General features: G+C 42.2%; 1 protein-coding gene across 1 annotated transcript in view; it reads right to left on the bottom strand.

Annotated features, from left to right (window-relative positions):
• Positions 1–20,937, bottom strand: part of LOC112252274 (sphingomyelin phosphodiesterase 3) — a 39,078-nt gene extending 18,141 nt beyond the window's left edge. Inside the window, exon 1 of the mRNA XM_042323101.1 lies at positions 20,758–20,937. The gene's annotated coding sequence lies outside the window, so the exon portion shown is untranslated. The remainder of the gene's footprint in view (positions 1–20,757) is intronic.
• Positions 20,938–21,587: the final 650 nt, after the last annotated feature.

Below are 21,587 nucleotides of genomic sequence, written 5' to 3'. Positions count from 1 at the left end.
TGAGAAAAATATATTTAATCCATTTTGAAATCTGTCAGTAACATGACAACATTTGGAATAAGCATGAATACCTTAAATAGGCACTGTTTTAGCAATGATAATTTTGATTGTGCTTTGGCTACCAGCTTTGAATCAGCTAGCTGTCACGCACTGACCGTAGAGATCTTTTTATTCTGGTGCGTATCCCTGGTGCGTATGGTTCTCAATCAGGGACAGCTGAGAGAAGTGCAGAGGAGAGATAGAGAGAAGAGCAGAGGAGAGATGGAGAGAAGAGATAGAGATGGAGAGAAAGCAAAGGAGAGATATTGTGAAAAGAAGAGCAGAGGAAGATGGAGAGGAAGAGAAAGTGCAGAACCGGTTCCAGTCCTCATCATCATCCATCTCCCCAGCCCAGTTGATGATGACAAAGGTTAAGACAACGGGATTCTAATATCCCATAATGTTTTGCAAAAATGGGACCAGCGTTGCAAGTTAGCAACGGTGCTAGTAGTTATCAACAGCACTGGTCCAATGAATTTGTTTACTTTCGAATGCTGCCACATGGAATTACAGTATTATGTTGTCTTAACCTTGTCATCTTCAACCTAGAGCCCATTCCCCAGAGCAGCAGATTGACTCCTGACCTCTGCATCGGAGGGGTGGGTGACAGATGGCAGGATCAAGTGGAGAGTAAAACACCAGTTGTTTTATCAAATAGTAACCCTGTGTCTTATCCAGACTCAACTAATCATAATCCTCAACAGTGTGGATGATAGAAAAAATATCACTGCATTGTGCAAGAGCTGACACATACCATCATCCTCTCTATCTCTGTATCTAACCCACAAATACACAGACATGCAAACCACAGTGCCACATCGCATAAACTGTATGAACCAGAGGAGGAAGGGGAGGACCTTCCTACTCAGTGAATTTCATAACAATTCAAATAGTGAAACATTTCAAAAGTTGAAGAATAAATTGTACAGCGAGCATAGTGACGATGCTGTATGTGGCTGCTATGAAAGTTAACTGTGTGTGCGGGTGATCATGGGTGTATTCATTCCGCTGATTCTGTTTTCTTTAAATGGAAGCAAACGGAATGAAACGGGGATGGACCTACCTGAATTTGTCCAATAGGAACCTTGGTTTTAGAACAGAACGTTTTGCAACTGTTTGGACTAATGATTACATCCAGATCAGCTAGATGCAGGCAAGAGTGTGCAAGGCGGTACTGAATGTGTCACTGTCACCTTGATTACTCCAATTTGTCTCTCGAACTGTGCACCTACGTTATAAAGTTTAATTTGTAGGCTAGGTTGTAGAAACCTCATGATGGGTATAGGGCAAAGTTTTGTATCATGTAGTAGCCTAAACCTATCGATGTTGAGCTGGGTGAATGGAATATGAATGACAGTCATCCAATTTGCTGTAATAGAAAAAAGGCCACGTTCATAACAAATTGTCCCTCGCTAATCTTAAACCACTGGTATGAACGGTATAATATCCTATCCTGTGCATACTTTTAGTTTCATAGACATATTTGCACATACACAAACATAAAGCACACATACACAAACACTACAGATGTAGGAAATGTGTATTTGAGTTTTAAAAAGGCTTCTAAAGTTTGTCATTTCCACGTTGAAATTTGAGACTTGATTTGCCTCAATGAAAAATGTCAATTTATTATAATTCGCATAAACAATTCACATTTCCTGTTGCTGCTGGATTATTTTCCTGCTGTAGCAAACTGGCTCAAATTAAGATCCTACATCTGTAGTTTTCTCAGAGATATAAATACACAGTGATACAACCAAACACAGAAGAACACTCACAGAGAGGAGTTTTGCAGTCAGAAACAATCTTGTCTTTTATTGATGTGTTTGCTCTGCTGGGTCTACTGCTGCTGATGACAGGGAAGACAGGGCACCACTGTAGCCCACTGTGCCCATCCCTGGTGCTACATGGCAGTATGCTGCACCTACAGTACCTACAGTATGACCAGACCAGGACTGAATGTGATGACCTCTGCCTGAACACACTATTTGTGCTTGGCAGAACACAATGTGAAGTATGCTATAGTCAGAGAGATTGAGCACAGTATGAGATGGAAAACTTTACCTGACCCTGCAGTTTATAGTAATGCTTACAGTAATACTTCTCAAGCCAGTAAGGCTTCTGCAGCCACTAAGACCACACACCAAGACACACCCACATGAAAAAATACTGTAGTATTACGATATTTATATAGGATTCACTGTAGTGTTTTTGCGGACATGACTGTAGTATACTGTAGTATTTCACTATAGTGTTTTTGTTTTATTATCTTTGACATAAAAGTAGGGTCTTTTTCCTTGAGGAAACCTATTGAACAGATACTAAAAGAGCAAATGATCCATAACCTGTAGGTAGATCAGACTGGAGTCTGGATGAATCGTTCAGCGCTTCTGCTCTTTTCTATAACCCAAAGGGAGCATAACAAATGATCTATACTTGGCATGTAGGTTTGTCCTTATGGGTAGCACAAGTTGGGATAAGGAGGAGGGGAATAGGCACGGTATATGCTAATTAAATACTGTAGTATTACTTTAGTTAAAAAGCTGTAGTGTTTTTGCTGACATTACTGTAGTATTTACTGCACAGTGTTTTGGTGGATAATACTGTACTATTTACTATAGGATTCTACACTACACTACACAATTCTAAAGTAAGAATAAAACATGATTGAGGAATACTACAGTGTGGAGTATAATATTCTACAGTATACTACAGTTTACTATGGAATTCTATATAATTCTATAGTAAGTACTCTAGTATCATATAGTAAACTGTAGTATTTTTTCATGTGGGCAAATGCACATGCATGCACATGCGCACACGTACAAACACAGACAGAGATAGCATGTGCACACACACGCACGCACGCACGCACGCACGCACACACACACACACACACACACACACACACACACACACACACACACACACACACACACACACACACACACACACACACACACACACAGCAGTGACCTGACCTCTGTTTGGTAGTGACACTGAGAGAGCCCTCCTGTCTGATTGCCAGAGTAGCCAGCTCAGCAGTCAGCACTGCTCTTCACTGTCTTTACATGACTAACAACTCTTATCTGTTGTTTACTGGAGGGAATCTAGGAATATACTGTATCTTTCCATTTTACAGGAGGCTCTGGCCAATGTTGTGTAAGATGTATCCCCCGCTGAGCAGGGTGGTATCTGTTTCATCTAGCTAGCCAACCATGTGTTTGTTTTGGAGTTAAACATGACTCTGATAATCATCTTTTCCATCTTTCATAAAGGACCCAAGGGGCCTTCCTGCCTGAAAAAATACACACTCAACTGAGGCAAAACCAATCTCAGTGAGATTCACCAGTTTGCTTCCCAGACAATGGGGATAAACATGACAAACAACTGGGGTGCCTGCCTCAACCACTCCCCATGGATCTGTTTACCAAATGTCCCTCTCCATTGGATCAATACTGATAACGTCAAAGCACCTGCTACCATGAGTGGGTGAATGTGTTTGTTTGTGTGTGCCTGTGTGTGTGTCTGTGTGTGTGTCTGTGTGTGCGTGCATGTGTGTGTGCGTGGCTGTTCGTGTCCAAACGTGATAGAGTGGACTAATGAGTGATATACTGCTAAGTATCCAGTGACCACAGAGACCGATGTAGCCCATCCAGTTGGCTGTGGTGGATTCCTTCTGTTTCATTATTAATGGTGCCGAATAGTGGAAAGTGTATGAGTGTATGCTGCTGCTACATTGTGAGTAATGACCAGAGACACTGGCAGCACTGTATATGCTGAACAAATGTCTGTGTTCAGGGCATAGAACTAAAATAGACTAGTAGGATCTGAGAGAGTTGCTGTTTCCCTCTTCTCAGAGCGAAGGAACTTCTCTGGATCTCTTTCTCTTTCCTGTAAGCTTTGAAAGTTGCCTCCCATTCTTCCTCCACTGCTGAGCCAAACCAGGAGTGTCTGCCAGAGCCAGCCAGTGATGCCACTCCGAGCATGTTCAAGGGATTTCGGTTGTCATGGTGACCTAGTCACATGCACCTAGGAACTGCACTAGCGTAGCCTGTCGGCGTCTGGTGGTGAATGTTGCCCACCTCCAATTCTCCTACCACACACGTTTGTGTTAAATCTTTACACAACACAACTGCACACTGGATCACACACACACGCGTGCGCACGCACACACACACACACACACACACACACACACACACACACACACACACACACACACACACACACACACACACACACACACACACACACACACACACACACACACACACACACACACTGCTGTAAATATACATAAAGCTCAATAAATATTGTACACACACTGGCAAACACACACACCTGGTCACATAACCCTGAGCCTGAGGCACAGCTGTAGAGCATGCAAGTGTAATTAAAATCTACACCCCAACAGACAGACATACTGTACACTCTGATGCAGTTACTCAGCTGTCTGTAACAGACCCCTGTCTAGTCTGTCTTCGTAATAAGCATTTCTTATTCTTAAATGTCATAAGATTGGCTCCTACTATTTGACTAAGTCCCTAAGTGAAAAGCGGACTGAAAATAATCACTTCCAGTTATATGAAAGCCTCATTAGACAACCCATCATTATGCCTTTCCAAAGCCAGAAAGCGTATTGGCCAGATAAGAATATTTTGCCAAATTCTCTGAATATTGTATTATATGAAGGTCAGTCTATTAGTGTCTTGTTACTGCTGGATTTCCATTGGCAGATTAAGTTGTGTCTGGACAAACAGTCTCAAGGGTTTTAACCAGCAGCACTAGTTGTTGCTTTATGCTGGTAGAAGACTGGGTCAGAATGGGTCATTTGTTACATTTTTTCAGTTTCTCCACCCTCTCTCCCCCTCTTTCATTCATCACCCTTTCTATTACAGACAGGACTGTGTGCTCTGGGCTGGGTGTAATTTGGGATTTAATACTGTTAGAGGAAATGGATAATGCCATCACTATTACCACAATGAAATCATCACTATAACTCAATCAGCCCGTCCTGCCACCTGCTTCTTAGTAAGGAACAATCATTCCTCATGTTTTCCTTGGTCTATGTTTGTGTATGTTTGTGTTAGCAAGTGAGAAAGACAAACAATCCAAAATAATCCAGAATGACTCAATTTGTATGCAACAATTGGTTAACTAATGTTAATGTTACTGAGTAGGTGTACAGTAGAAATGTACCATACAAAGGGTTACCAAGAAGAAAAAGGGATGCATGAGAGAAAGCGAGGAAAAGAGAGAGTGAATCCTGGAATATCATACAGTAGGGCTGTGGAGTATTACAGCTGGCCAATGTATAAAGAGGCCTCTTTTGCTTGGCATGTACTCACATGGGGGATTACAATGATGATTCAGAATTACCCAGCATGCCTCTGGGCTGTGGCCCATATGGGCTCATACTGCCACAGGGCAGCTGCCCTAAATATCCTTTCAAATCTAGATCATGCTGGATCAATAAGGAGCTGATGTGCCATCATACACTACATGCTACGTAGCCCTTCTGCTGTGCCTCTACTGCACACTGACCTCCCCTCTCTCCCTGTCCCGACTCCTGACCTTTGACCCGTCCCCCAGCCACACAGCTGGACCCACCCCAGAGCCTACATACACACTCACTCACACATAACATGTAGACACAGGCACACTGTAACCACACACACACTGCTGCTACTGTCTATTATCTATCCTGTTGCCTAGTCACCTTACCTCTACATATATGTACAAACGAGGTGGTTCTAGCCATAAATACTGATTGGCTGACACTATGGTACATCAGACCATATACCACGGGTATGACAAAACATGTATTTTTACTGCTTATGTTGGTAACCTGCCTATAATAGCAATAAGGCACCTCGGGGGTTTTGGTATATGGCCAATATACCACGGCTATGGGCTGTATCCAGGCACTCTGTGTTGCGTTGTGCATAAGAACAGCCCGTGGTATATTGGCCATTTACCACACCCCTTGGGCCTTATTGCTTAAATCTACCTCAATTTCGTCACACACCCGCACATTGACTTGGTAATGCTACCCCATATATATAGCCAAGTTATCATTGCTCAATGTGTATTGATTCCTTGTGTTACCATATTTTTTATAATATTATTATTACATTTTTTATTGTGTTCTGCATTGTTGTGAAGGGCCTGTAAGTAAGCATTTCATTGTTAGTCTACACCTGTTGTTTACGAAGCATGCGACAATTAACATTTGATTTGATCATTCTCATTCTTTAACCTCCACGCCCAAACTGTACCACAAAAAAATACTCCTGCTTCCTCTTTCTGTAAACATGCAGCCTACTCCCCTGCCCTTGAAATACTTTCACAGGCAGACATATGGGCAGACATCATGCATTCTCACATTCTTTACAGTAACATAGCAAATCCGCACACAACACACACACACACAAACACATAGAGAGTGGTCCCTAGTTCAAACCCTGCCCTGGTTTTCTACAAACATATATCGATTGGTTGTCGCATTGATTTGTTCCATATTTGTCATGTACAAAGAAACAGCTGATCTGAAATGTCAAAACTGTTTGTTTCTGTCTGGGAACTTGCGTACAGTGAAAACAAATACATTTCTATTCATAATACCGATCGAGCAAATATGTATTTGTGTGGAAAGCAAGCCAGTGTTGGACTAAAAGCCAGCCACGCCTCGAAAAGAAAGCCTGCCTCGGAATAAAAATGTTGTGGCGTTTACACCATTCCTGCAGGTTTGAAGGCAATACAGTTAAAATGCCCCATGTCATATACAGTAGGTGTGGAACTTGAGAGAGAGTGTGATATTTTCTGGTTGTTCAACCAGTGCATTGTAAATGTACTGTAAGTCATTGTAAAGGACTTTCACAAAAAAGCTGCACACAGAGACCGTCTTTCCATATCTATGGTCTTTCCAAACTAAACCAACTGCCACTCGAAGGAACTACCATTTTTTGAAAGATCCCATTAGCAATGAGATATAGCCATATCAGCACATCAAATGATGAAATGGTAACAAGTTACTCAGTTACAGTGATATAGAGAGGAGTGACAAAAGGTGAAAAACACAGAAAGAGAAAGAACAGACAGAGATAGATCACAGGTTCACTTAATCACTGAAGTGTGAAGTGTAGGTTGCCACGTAAACTGCCCAAAGTTCAGGCAACAGCAAACAAAGGTGAGTAGACCCCCTAGGAGAGGAGAGAGAGACAGGATAGAAGAGGGCGATAGATGGAGAGAGAGACATTTAGTGTCTGTACCTTTTCCACTATGGTACATCAATCAGAACGTATAAACATTCAAGGACCGTGTAAACACACTCCACAGAGAGCACTACTATGTCCTACATGCAATACAGCAGCCCTCGTACAGCCGCTCTCTAGGCCTGCGTGTATCTGAGACCGCAGGCAGTCTGCTACGTGTCCCACCACCCCAGCAAACCCCATCTCTAATCACAGTACATGCCAACAGAGTGTAGTAGGCTAATTAACACGACACCCCACCACTCCACACACACGCATGTACAGAACACAGATGACATGCCCACCCAGCTTTTTGAGGTCAGAGCGTGATCTCTATGTAAGGAAAGACAATATGATAGGTTAGGCAGGGTGGAGGTGTGTTGGGATGGATAGAGCCCCACCCAGACCCAGGTCCCACACTGACTTCTCCCCCTGTGATCAGGCTGTAGCCAGGATTTGAGGAGGAAACTTCTCTCCACCAGAGCTGGCCCACAAGACCATCTGGGTGCCTCCCAAGCCCACAGCACCACCCAGAGCCACCATACAGCAACATAATTACACACTCACACAGACCAGCAGCTGGCAGCATACTGCACCAAATGACACAGCTCTGCTCTGGCTTTGTAGAAGAGAGGATGGCATGAGGATGGCACGAGTATGGCATGGGTCAAGCCTGCCAGTGTGGATGGCTGAGTGCATGGACGAGTGGACGGCAAAGTCAGACAGGACTAGTTGAGGGCTGGTGGTCACACACACATGCGCATGTACACATAGCGAAAACACAAATATTTTTAGCAAATGAAAATCCTCCAGCAAAACCATTAAAAAAAAAATCCTTCTGAATACAGTAAGAACCAAGTTACACAGAAACTGACCTCTAACATCCCCAAGTCCATAACCCCTAAATATTTCTGAATGGATGGCTTCTTCCTTACTAACATGACAGGACATTTTCCACACATACACTACACTTCTGCCCGATGTTCCAACTCTCTGAGCTCAGGCCTTACATTTCAAATCCCTATAAGCTTTTAGCTATGAACAATTGTTTTTGACTTAATCTGAAGAAATACAATTTTAGAGCACACATCTTATGTCTGTGATCATCAATTGAACTCCAATGTGTAAGCTGTTGTTCCTTCCCTGTGTGTGCTTTGAGTGCTCACTCTGAATGACGTCTGAGATGTCTGCAGTCTTTTCTAAATGCCATAGAATCAGAGGGGTCATATGCAGCTAATAGAAGAACTTCAGTAAATCCTATGTCTTTTGTTAGGCCTAATATGCTGACCACACCACTTGCGTCGCGTGCGTTGCAAAATAAATTTAGAAATCTATGTTATTAAATTATTGCACCCACACTGCTCGCGCGCGCCAACGAGCGTCTACGTTGCCAAGGGCTAAAATAGAACTCCTTTCTATTTGTGACGCAGCCTGCACTGCAAGTCCTGCCTCTCCCATCTCCTCATTGGTTTATAGAAGCAGGTACCCATGTGCCATCTCTTCATTGGTTATACCCACGTGGGTGATTGAAAGACAAACTGTGTTGCCGGTCGGTGTAGTAATACTATGAAAGTTTAGATGCCAATCACCATAAAAGTTCAAAGATGAAAAAGCCTAGAAGGGGGAGATGACTATAAACGATTCGGTTGACCGTTTAGTATGTGGATTAATTGTCGGAGTAGAGGACCTTGTGCATTTCCGGTAAAATAACAACTCAATGTTTATATCCCAGGAGAAATTAGCTAGTAACAGCAAGCTAGCTAAATAGGACAAATTAGCTAGCAAGTGAAAGCTAACTAGCTACATTTCCATAAATGTTTAATGCTTTTCGACCTATTCCCAAATTAATGTAATTGATTCAGAGTTTATTTTGATATTTTAAGCTACTTGTCATGATCGCGTTTGGTGTAGGGGGACAAAATAAATTTATGCACGATGGCGCACGAAGGCGCACGCGCACAGCCAGTTTGGGTTCCGTGTAAGTGTTTCAAGTGAGATTGTGCAACTACTTGGATCAATAAAGAATTCTACCTCAGTATTCAATCAAATCTAACTGAAAAATATTTTTTGCATTTGCTTGTCCGAGCTAACATGTCTTACGCTGAAAAGTGGAGGCAATGAGAGGAGTGTTTCTTCCAGGCATTTTTACATGATCTATTTATGTGATTTAGTTTGCTATGGCAATACTGTGACATGGGTTAGATTAAATTGAGCCAGCTTTGCTGTGTTTTGGACCACCACACTTTGTATAATAACACACCCACAGGACCACCAGGCTACACACCACTGGCCATGCTGGCAGACAACCAACCCAGGCACTATGAATGGAAACAGACAGATGGCAAGGAAAGGGAGATGGTATAGACAGACAGAGAGGGACAGGGTTGTATGAAAGAGAAGAATTGAGAAAGTGATGGAGAGATGATGTTAAAAAATAGACAGATTTTCAGAATGTACTAGATGAAAGGGAGAAGGTAGGAAGTAGGAAGTAGGCCTACAGATAGAAAGATAGAAAAAGGGAGAGAGAATCTTGTCAACTTGCTCAGTGTCATAAAAAGTTCAAGCTGTGTAGGTCTAGAATGGCAGAGAGCCCCACCCTCTCATTGTGTTCAGTCACAACCTTTGGTGCCACGACTGTTGAGGTTCACACTTGGGCCAATGTCGTATCGCTGCTCTTTTACTAAAAGCATTCGTTAGACAATGCCTTTGATTACTGAGTGTAGCCTCTTGCTGAGAAAATCGACTGCTTGGCAGCATACACAATTCTCTACGAACCTTATTTCTCACTCCCAACGATAGAGCATTTAGTTGTACCGAATTGTGACAATGTATTCAGCCTCACACTTGATAGCACTTAAGGGCTCCATGCACCCCATCCAGAGCAGCACAGACAAAAACCAGGCAAAATACCTATGTAATGAAGACTATTGTATAGAAATATGACAGTGACATTGAACATTCATGTTTTTCTGTCATCACCGGACCCACTCAGCTTGACCTATTTATACTTTTAATATTGAATAGATATGGGCCTGTATTTTCTTTTACACATATATCACATTTGGCCATCTGTGCTGTAATAATGCCTCTGTAGGACTAATACATAAGCACATCATAGACAAATCCTGTCCTATACCCAGCCAACATATCCAGGTGGGCCACACCTGGGTTTTATATGGACTTCATGGGTTTCAACTGGGCAAGGACAAAATGGTTATCTTAGCTGGTACCCATATGGGGTGATAGTGTGGGTCCTAAATGGGCCCTGAATCATTTTTTATGGGTTGAAAGTGAGCAATCTGGTGTTATTTGTTCAGGAATAATGACTGGGACCCAATCGGGTAAACCATTTGGGTCACAAACAGGCAAACCCGTAGGTACAAAATAGGCACTGAATCTATTTGAAATGGGTTGTAAGTGGGCTTTCTGATGTAAATATTGTCAGGGATTGTCTATGGGACACAGTTGGGCATACCATCTGGGGCAGCATGAGAAAACCATATTATATTATGCTTGTGAAATTCCTCAGCAAATATGCTGAATGACCTGGAATATTCAAATCCATTCAAGAACCAATTTTTAAAAATCTAAACAGCCAATATGCTAAGTGAACTAGCAGATTCAAATCCATTCAACATTGTTTTTGCCTAAACAGACACCAGTGGGTAGCCTAGGTACTAGTCTTTTAGTTAATCCACTCCCTGTTCTACATGTCATGTGACAAAGAAATGTGGCCTTTACAAGGAGTGGCAAGGAGTGGAATGTTAGCTAAAGAGACTGGTACTCAGACTAGCTAGTGGGTGCTGTCACACATCTTTTGAAGGGTGCATGTGCATTCAACATTTTGAGGAGGGAGTGGCACATGACTGAATTTCAAATTCAGGCACTAAACGTTGGAATTGTATACAGTGCCTACAGAATGTATTCACACCCCTTGATATCCCCCCATTCTGTTATGTTACAGCCTGAATTTAAAATGGATTCAATTGAGATTTTTGTGGAAGTGGAATTATGTTTTTCGAAATTTCTACAAATTAATAAAAAATGAAAAGCTGAAACCAGGGAGGATTTCCAATGCCTTGCAAAGAAGAGCACCTATTGGTAGACAGGTAAAATAAAAAAAACAGACATTGAATATCCCTTTGAGCCTGGTGAAGTTTTTAATTACACTTTGGATGGTGCATCAATACAGACAGTAAATTCAAAGATACAGGCGTCCTTCCTAACTCAGTTACCAGAGAGGAAGGACACCGCTCAGGATCAACAACATTGTAGTTACTCCACAATATTAACCTAATTGAAAGAGTGAAAAGAAGGAAGCCTGTACAGAATACAAATCTTCAAAAACATGCACCCTGTTTGCAACAAGGCACTAAAGTAATATTGCTAACAATGTGGAAAAGCAGTTCACTTTTTGTCCTGAATACAAAGTGTTACGTTTAGGGCAAATCCAATACAACACATTACTGAATATCATTCTCCATATTTTCAAGCATAGTGGTGGCTGCATTATGTTATGGGTATGCTTGTAATTATTAAAGACTAGGGAGTTTTTCAGGATAAAAAGAAACGGAGCTAAGCACAAGCAAAATCCTAGAGGAAAACCAGGTTCAGTGTGCTTGCCACCAGACACTGGGAGATTAATTCACCTTTCAGCAGGACAATAAGCTAAAACACAAGGACAAATCTACACTGCTACTTAACAAGAAGACCGTGACTGTTCCTGAGTGGCTGAGTTACAGTTTTGACTTAAATCTACTTGAAAATCTATAGCAACACCTGAAATAGTTGTCAAGTAATGATCAACAACCAATTTGACAGTGCTTAAAGAATTTTGAAAAGAATAATGTGCAAATGTTGCACAATCCAGAAAGACTCACAGTTGTAATCAATGCTAAAGGTGCTTCTACAAATGATTGAATCAGGGGTGTGAATTCTTAAGTAAATGAGATATTTCTGTATTTCATTTTCAATAAGCGTGCAAATCTTTCTAAAAACATGTTTTCACTTTGTCATTATGGGGTAGATGAATGAGAAAAACATATATTTAGTCCATTTTAATTCAGGCAGTAACACAACAAAATATTGAAATAGTCAAGGGGTATGAATACTTTCTGAAGGAACTGTATGTCCAGGCAAGACAACAGGGGCTGGAAATCGAGCTGGAAATCTATAGAGTGATTCGACCAGTAAGCGGTACTGACTAACACACAACTAACTGACTAACACTGACTAACACAAAGTTCCGACACTCGATACACTTAAGAATCCATGAAAACATATAACAGTATAATCTAACCGAGCACATCACCATAAAAGACTAATCCCGCACAAACTTAGGCAGGCAACAGGTGACAATTATACACACAGAAATTAACGCGAATTAAACCAGGTGTTAAAAAGAAACAAAGACAAAACAAACAAACAAAAAAGGGATCGGTGATGGCAAGTAGACCGGCGACGCCGAGCGCCGAGCGCCGCCCGAACAGGGAGAGGAGCTACCTTCGGCAGAAGTCGTGACATAGCTAGACTGACAAAGTCCTGCAATAAGAAAACTCTACATAGTAGTGTTGTGTGGTTATGTGGGTGTCATATAAACTCAGCAAAAAAACAACAACGTCTTCCCAACTGTCAACTGTTTTCAGCTTAACATGTGTAAATATTTGTATGAACATAACAAGATTCAACAACTGAGACATAAACTGAACAAGTTCCATAGACATGTGAATAACAGAAATTGAATAATGTGTCCCTGAGCAAAGGGGGGGGTCAAAATGTAAAGTAACAGTCAGTACCTGGTGTGGCCACCAGCTGCATTAAGTACTGCAGTGCATCTCCTCCTCATGGTCTGCACCAGATTTGCCAGTTCTTACTGTGAGATGTTACCCCACTCTTCCACCAAGGCACCTCCAAGTTCCCTCCAATCCAACAGGTCCCAGACATGCTCAATGCGATTGAGATCCGGGCTCTTCGTTGGCCATCGCAGAACACTGACATTCCTCTCTTGCAGGAACTCACGCACAGAACGAGCAGTATGGCTAGTGGCATTGTCATGCTGGAGGGTCATGTCAGGATGAGCCTGCAGGAAGGGTACCACATGAGGGAGGATGATGTCTTCCCTGTAACACACAGCGTTGAGATTGCCTGCAATGACAACAAGCTCAGTCCGATGATGCTGTGACACACTGCCCCCAGACCATGGCAGACCCTCCACCTCCAAATCGATCCCGCTCCAGAGTACAGGCTCATTCCTTAGACGATAAACGCGAATCCGACCCTCACCCTTGGTGAGACAAAACCGTGACTCGTCAGTGAAGACCACTTTTTGCCAGTCCTGTCTGGTCCAGCGACGGTGGGTTTGTGCCCATAGGCAATGTTGCTGCCGGTGATGTCTGGTGAGGACCTGCCTTACAACAGGCCTACAAGCCCTCAGTCCAGCCTCTCTCAGCCTATTGCGGACAGTCTGAGCACGGATGGAGGAATTGTGCATTCCTGGTGTAACTCGGGCAGCTGTTGTTTCCATCCTGTACCTGTCCCGCAGGTGTGAGGTTCGGATGTACCAATCTTGTGCAGGTGTTGTTACATGTGGTCTGCCACTGCGAGGACGATCAGCTGTCCGTCCTGTCTCCCTGTAGCGCTGTCTTAGGCGTCTCACAGTACGGACATTGCAATTTATTGCCTTTGCCACATCTGCAGTCCTCATGCCTCCTTGCAGCATGCCTAAGGCACGTTCACGCAGATGAGCAGGGACCCTACGCATCTTTCTTTTGGTGTTTTTCAGAGTCAGTAGAAAGGCCTCTTTTAGTGTCCTAAGTTTTCATAACTGTGACGAGAATTGCCTACCGTCTGTAAGCTGTTAGTGTCTTAACGACCGTTCCTCATGTGCATTTTTCATTAATTGTTTATGGTTCATTGAACAAACATGGGAAACAGTGTTTAAACCCTTTACAATTAAGATCTGTGAAGCTATTTGGATTTTTTTTTTTTTAAATGTATTTATTTATTTTTATAGAGGGAGGGGTATCAACGTCTACAGTCTCAATGTCTACAGTGAAGAATCGACCCCAGGATGCTGGGGTAGATCAGTAGCCTAAATGCTTAATGATGTTTTATTTTCACAGCTATCTATGAACAGGCCCGAATCAAACTTAAAAGGGCAGATAAGATTTCTGATGTGCAGATGGACTCAGAAATGGATGAAGAAGAGTCAGGACCTGACAATGGTACCATGGCAACAGCAGCACTACACAAGGGGTCTGATTACACTATGAATACTGTCCAGGATGTGGAGGCGATGGAGTAAAAGTAACCCACAGCTTTCCGGAATGGAGTGGTAGGTACTCTGAAAGGGATGTTTTACAAAAACAAAGTATTGTGGTATGTTCTTCATTAGTCCACTGTTAATGCAATCCCCAAAATTGTGCTTTTTAGCAATCAAGTTTTCAAGATAGAGCACTTTCAGTACAGAGCAAAAAGTGTGATGATGATGATGGTGATGCAAATTATATGCAAATTAGCAAAATGATAAATGCATATAATTTGCATCAGCCTCACTATTTTCTCTCTGCACTGCAGTGTTTCCCACTTATGGTCCTGGGGACTCAAAGTGGTCCACTTGTTTTGTTTTTTTCCTAATGCTCACACACTTGATTCCACTAAGCAACTCATCATCAAGCCTTTGAATTGAATAGGGTATGTGAGTGCTAGGGCAAAAACAAAAATATGCACCCATTTGGGACCAGGATTGGAGAACACTGCTGTACTGAAAGTCCTCTATCTTGAGAACTTCACTGCTAGCATGCACATTTTTTTCATTGTTTACAGTGTGTGGAAACCATGTCTACATTTGTAATTTGAGTGAACTATCCTTTTAATCAGAGTACCTGCATTGCATTTGATCTGACCATGTGCTATAAATAAACATGTATTAATTCTCTTAAATCTCTTAAGAAAGCTTGCTTTGGCAGCAGCCTCTAGGGCCTGCATGGAGACTGAGAACAAACTCAGGTTTGTTTCAGGTGGTCAGCCCAACTGAAATCACCTATTGTCCTTATAGATCTCACTACACACCCATCCTTTACCCAGATGTAACCCATTTAGGTAAACCATTAGGGCAACATATGAAGCCCAACCTTAAACCACATCAAACCCAACATGAAAACAACATGTGGAGCAAATGTGGATGCTGAGGGCCAAACCTTGTGTGCACCTTGTGGTTATCCTACATGTGGGGCCAAGTGTTAATCATTCTTTAACACACCTGGGCTATAACCTAGGGCCCATTGTAACGGCATTCCTCATCCTCTTCTGAGGAGGAGAAGCGAGAAGGATCGGAGGACCAATGCGCAGCTTGGTAAGTGTCCATAACGTTTATTTAAAGACATAAACTGAACACTACAAAACAATAAACGTGAAATGAAAGAAACCGAAACAGTACCGTGTGGCAACAAACACTCACACGGAAAACAAACACCCACCACTCAAAAGTGAAACCCAGACTACCTAAGTATGATTCTCAATCAGAGACAACTAACGACACCTGCCTCTGATTGAGAACCATACTAGGTTGAACTCAAAACCCCAACATAGAAAAACACACTTAGACTGCCCACCCCAACTCACGCCCTGACCATACTAAATAAAGACAAAACAAAGGAAATAAAGGTCAGAACGTGACACCCACATGGGTTATAACTAGGGTTGCACATTTTGGGGAATATTCAGAGGTGGAATCTTTCTGTAGGAAATAACAGGAATATATGGGAATTAACGGGAATATATGGGAACTAACATAAATATAAGTAAATTAATATTAATACCATTTAAATGTAGATGTTTTTTTTGCATTGGATATATTTACCATATCATATGGAGACAGAAACATAAACCCTTTACCTTATCATAAACAGAATTGCTAATTTTTAAATAAAAAACAATTTAGTTACGAAGTGAACTTTAATTAAATGAGTTGACTCTTCACATGGGATGATTTCACTGAACAACAAAAGAAAGAGAATATTGAATGATCCCCATCGACTCTGAGGTCTCATCTTCCCTGTCACGTTCCAACCTTGTTGAGGATGGCTCATTGCTAGGCTCAAAAATCCTCAAATTTGCCCGGATGGCCACCAATTTTTCAACCCTTGTATTGGTCAGCCTGTTGCGTGCTTTGGTGTGTGTGTTCCCAAATAAGGACCAGTTGCGCTCTGAGGCGGCTGATGTTGAAGGGATTTGGAGGATGATGGAGGCAACAGGGGAAAGAGCCTCAGATCCACAAAGTCCCTTCCACCAGGTGGCTTATGAGATATGTTGGCACGACTGCCATATTGCATCTCCATCCCAAAGCGCTTGGAAGTGTACTTCGCCAGACTGCCAAGAACCTTGCCCTCATCCAGGCCAAGGTGGCAAGACACGGCAGTGATGACACCATAGGCCTTGTTGATCTCTGCACCAGAAAGGATGCTCTTGCCAGCTACTTGGGGTCCAAAATGTATGCTGCAGCGTGTATGGGCTTCAGGCAGAAGTCTTCACGTTTTTTTAAATGTATTTCAGAACTGCAGTTTCCTCTGCTTGGAGCAACAGTGAAGTGGGCAGGGCAGTATGGATTTATTCTCTTACATCTGCAATCAGAGTCTGAACATCAGACAGGATGGCATTGTCTCCCTCAATCTGTGCAATGGCTACTGCTATAGGTTTCAGGAGTTTCAGGCTGCTTACCACTCTCTCCCAAAATACATAATCCAGGAGGATCCTCTTGATGGGGCTGTCCATATCAGCAGACTGTGATATGGCCATTTCTTGGAGAGACTCCTTCTCCTCCAGGAGACTGTCAAATATGATGACAACACCACCCCAACGGGTGTTGCTGGGCAGCTTCAATGTGGTGCTCTTATTTTCTCACTTCGCTTGGTGAGGTAGATTGCTGCTATAACTTGATGACCCTTCACATACATAACCATTTCCTTGGCTCTCCTGTAGAGTGTATCCATTGTTTTCAGTTCCATGATGTCCTTGAGGAGCAGATTCAATGCATGAGCAGCACAGCCAATGGGTGTGATGTGAGGGTAGGACTCCTCCACTTTAGACCAAGCAAACTTCATGTTCGCAGTATTGTCTGACACCAGTGCAAATACTTTCTGTGGTCCAACGTCATTGATGACTGCCTTCAGCTCATCTGTATTGTAGAGACTGGTGTGTATGTTGTCCCTTGTGTCTGTGCTCTAGTAGAATACTGGTTGAGGGGTGGAGATAATGTAGTTAATTATTCCTTGCCCACAAACATTCGATCACCCATCAGAGATGATTGCAATACAGTCTGCTTTCTCTATGATTTGCTTGACCTTCACTTGAACTCTGTTGAACTCTGCAACCAGCAAATTAGTAGATAAAGCATGTATGGTTGGAGGGGTGTATGCTGGGCAAAGAACATTCACAAATCTTTTGCAATACACATTGTCTGTGAGCATCAGAGGTGAACCAGTTGCATACACAGCTCGGGCAAGACATTCAGCAGTATTTCTCTGACTACGTTCCTCCATTGAGTCAAAAAAACTTCTGATTCCAGGAGGACGATGAGCTGTTGCTATTGATAAGCTGTCTGATGCATCATTGTCACCTCGAATAGAAGTAGAGTGACTTTTGTCAGAGGTTACTTGTTGTGAGTGCTGACGGAACGTTATGCACTTGGCCAGATGATTCTGCTTCTTTGTTGCATTCTTCACATATGATTTGGCACAGTATTTTCAAATGTACACAGCGTTTCCTTCTACATTAGCTGCAGTGAAATGTCTCCACACATCAGACAGTGCCCGTGGCGTTTTCCTTTTAAAGATTAGAAAAAAAATTGTAAAAGAAAACGCAAAGACAATACCATGTATAGATAAATAGTTAATAAGTTAGATTAAACAACTCCTTTGTAAGATAAATGATTTAAAATGAAACATGTATGGAAACAGGTGAATTAACACTCCTTAGTTAGCAGGCTCAATCAAGCTCTAACCCACATGGTAGCAAAAACTAACAAGCAGAAATTGTTAACAAGTTAGAAAGGATTAAAATACACTTTGCTGTAGGCTACTATTTACTAGTTAACAAAAAATCATGTATGTCATATAAAATATTTTCACCCCACCAGGTATTGTAATCAAAACTTACCAGAAAGCATGTAATCCTTAGCTCAGACAGTGTAGTAGTGTGGGTTCAATAGCATCTCATTAGTGTGTGGGATCTTGAGAATCAGCTGTACATGTGATGGAAGAGTGCACTGCACATGTGATGGAAGAATACACTGTGCATGCAGAGGGTTGCAATTCCATTGAACTGGGGATAGTTTAACCAAGATATCCCACAAGACCTAGAATTGTCTTATGTGTATCCCACAAAAAAAGGTTCACTGTTATAAGCTAACATTCTTGATGAATTTCAGTTAAATTCCCCAAATTCCAGAGCTTAACTTCCCATGGAAAATTCCTGGGAAAATTCTGAAAATGTACCGGAAAGTTTCCGAACCTTTGCAACCCTAGTTATTAGACATTTGCCCACTGAGGTCTCTTAATAAGCCCAACATAAAGCCCACATAAAGCTCAACATAGCAACCACATGTGGGGCCAACATGGACAAAACACTGTGGGTCCTAAGTGGATTATCCTATTTGGGGCCCACATCTTAAAACCATTCTTTAACCCATGTTGGCTTTAAACTTGGGGCCCTTGTGGCTAAGAACACATGTTGGCTGGGTACAGTCTGACTACCTTTTTGGGGTTAGGTGCTTGTGTAAGCCTATTTCTAAGGCACTTTCACCTTGCACAAGGAGAATAGGCTGCGCTAAACACACACTTATGACAGTCAGCACACAACCCCTTCCTATTGTAGCCAAGCATTTAGGAGTTGCAGGTTGTCTTTTAATTATAGAACACACGTGTCAGCTACCAGCATCATCATGCTCCCTCCCTAGTCTTGTCAGCTTTAACTCAGCTTTGAGCGTCTATCCTCAAGAAGAGAGGCAGAGAAAGAAAGAGCGAGAGAGCAAGAGTTTTATTGCCCGACTCTTTTTCCAACCTGGCCTCAGAGCCATACAAAACATACATTTCTGAAACATTTCTGAACACCTTCAAGACGTATGATACCTATTAATGGTCTAGTTACTTTCCGTAGCGTCTAGGAATCCAAAGTTTGCGTGTTCAAGGTGTGTCGGGGACAACTGTTGCATTTTAGCTAACCCTTCCCCTAACCCTTATTCTAAAATGAACCCATTTCACCTAACTACATACATTATTGTAACCTTTGTCATTTTAGTTCCCCTAACCGTTTACATAAATTATCCTAACCTTTGTCATTAGTTCTTCTAACCGCCAACATAAATTCATCCAGTTTGTACGCTACTGTACGACCATGCTGATACTATGATACTATACATGCTATAATTCGTATGATATTGTTTAACTGCTTTTTCATTCATAATGTAACCTAACGTAATATATCACACTAAATGGCCTGTCACAGCTTTATGTATGACAAAGAAAGTATGAAAATGTAAGTCACTCTGGAAATAACCTCTGCTAAATCACCGAAATTGTAAATGTAAAAACATTTACAGAATAATACGAATTGCCCTGAGACCACGTTGCTTTTTCACCAGGTCAGCCGCAGCTGTGCCACGCCTATCATTGGAATAAGATCACCATCCCGAAATCAAAGATCGTGTTTCCACTGAATCTGCAACATAGGGGCTAAATCAGTAGTCATGTCCAGTCAACAAAACTAGCCTATTTCAATAGGCTGCAATTCTGATCCAAGTGACTTTTCCTAGCCGCCTGAAACAAAACGTGTCTGATAGCGTATTTTGCAATGTTGAGGCAGCCCTCCCCTCAGCCATGTAGAAGAGAGAGATAGATGTAAGCTAGGCTATAGGAAACGGTGCGCGCATATAAAATATTTGTTTCCATGGGTTTGATTTACTAGACTGGCCTGTGTAAAAGAACAACCTCTCTCTCTCTCTCTCTCTCTCTCTCTCTCTCTCTCACTTACTCACTAACACACACACACACACACACACACACACACACACGCACACACACACACACACACACACACACACACACACACACACACACACACACACACACACACACACACACACACGCATGCACGCACGCACACAAACACACACACACACACACACAATCTGCCTTGAACATTCGATCTTTGGGTTTCATGCAAATACAGTCAAATCATCCCATGTTGTAGGCATTGAGGTGAAAGACGCGGCATAATAAATATGCTACAATAAGCACCCATAAAGCTATTACAGTCTGGAGGTAACCTAACCAATCAGGACCGTTTGTGAACGGTTGATAATTCATATGAGCAACGTTCTCAAGATGTTAAAAAAACGCAACATCCTCATTAAACCCAACCCTTTAATGCTCCCTTGCAAACCATGCGATCTAGCATAGCTACTCACTTCTTTCAGATCCCGCAGATTTATTCAAACAGGTGGAACCCTATTTCGCTTCGGTATTCTTCCCATATGAACCGTGGTAATAACCTCTGATGCTCTGAAATCCACGGTACAGTCCACTTCTTGCCCGCAGAAGCTGTTAGACTACGTGAGGTTCCTTCCAGCACCACCACTCCATGAACAGCTCCATTGACGTCATCGCTCATAGGCTCGATGCCACACCCTTTTCAAACCGACCACAGCCAATGGCAAGGCAGAGACAAACCTTGTTACTTCTCATGACGATCACTTTGGTGCTTGTTGGGGAAATTTCAAGAAAACTAGGAACTCCAAAAAAAATAGGTCAATGATCTTCTGGTTGGAAAGTCGGCGCTCTAGAAAGATGCCCGAGTTTCGAATTCCGAGGTGGATGACCGTCCAAAACATTTTCTCCCAGTTGACTTGAACGCACTGATGTCGGGAGTCGGAGATTTCCGAGCTCCCCGTTCCCAGTTGTTTTGAATGAGGCAATATATATTGCATTTATACATTTGCTATTTTAATTAAGAAAAAATGCAAACGTGAGGTTGCATGACTACATTATTATTGCATGACTACATTATTATCTGATCCCATGACAACCCAGTAAAACATGTACGGTTCAAAAACCGCATCTTCAATCTAGCATGACACTTCTCAGTGGGATTCTAGTTCGATCTTTTACCATATGATTTGCTGTGTAAAATATATAAGACTTCAATTCCCAGAAAGCACAGGTTAATACAGTGTTTCCATGGTTATCATAACAGAGAAGTTTTTGTAGGCTACCAGCAACAGGCAGGTAAGTGACATAG

Source organism: Oncorhynchus tshawytscha, linkage group LG06 (genome assembly GCF_018296145.1).
Source record: "Oncorhynchus tshawytscha isolate Ot180627B linkage group LG06, Otsh_v2.0, whole genome shotgun sequence".
NCBI classification, from domain to species: domain Eukaryota; kingdom Metazoa; phylum Chordata; class Actinopteri; order Salmoniformes; family Salmonidae; genus Oncorhynchus; species Oncorhynchus tshawytscha.
This window is presented reverse-complemented; position numbering and strand designations above follow the sequence as displayed.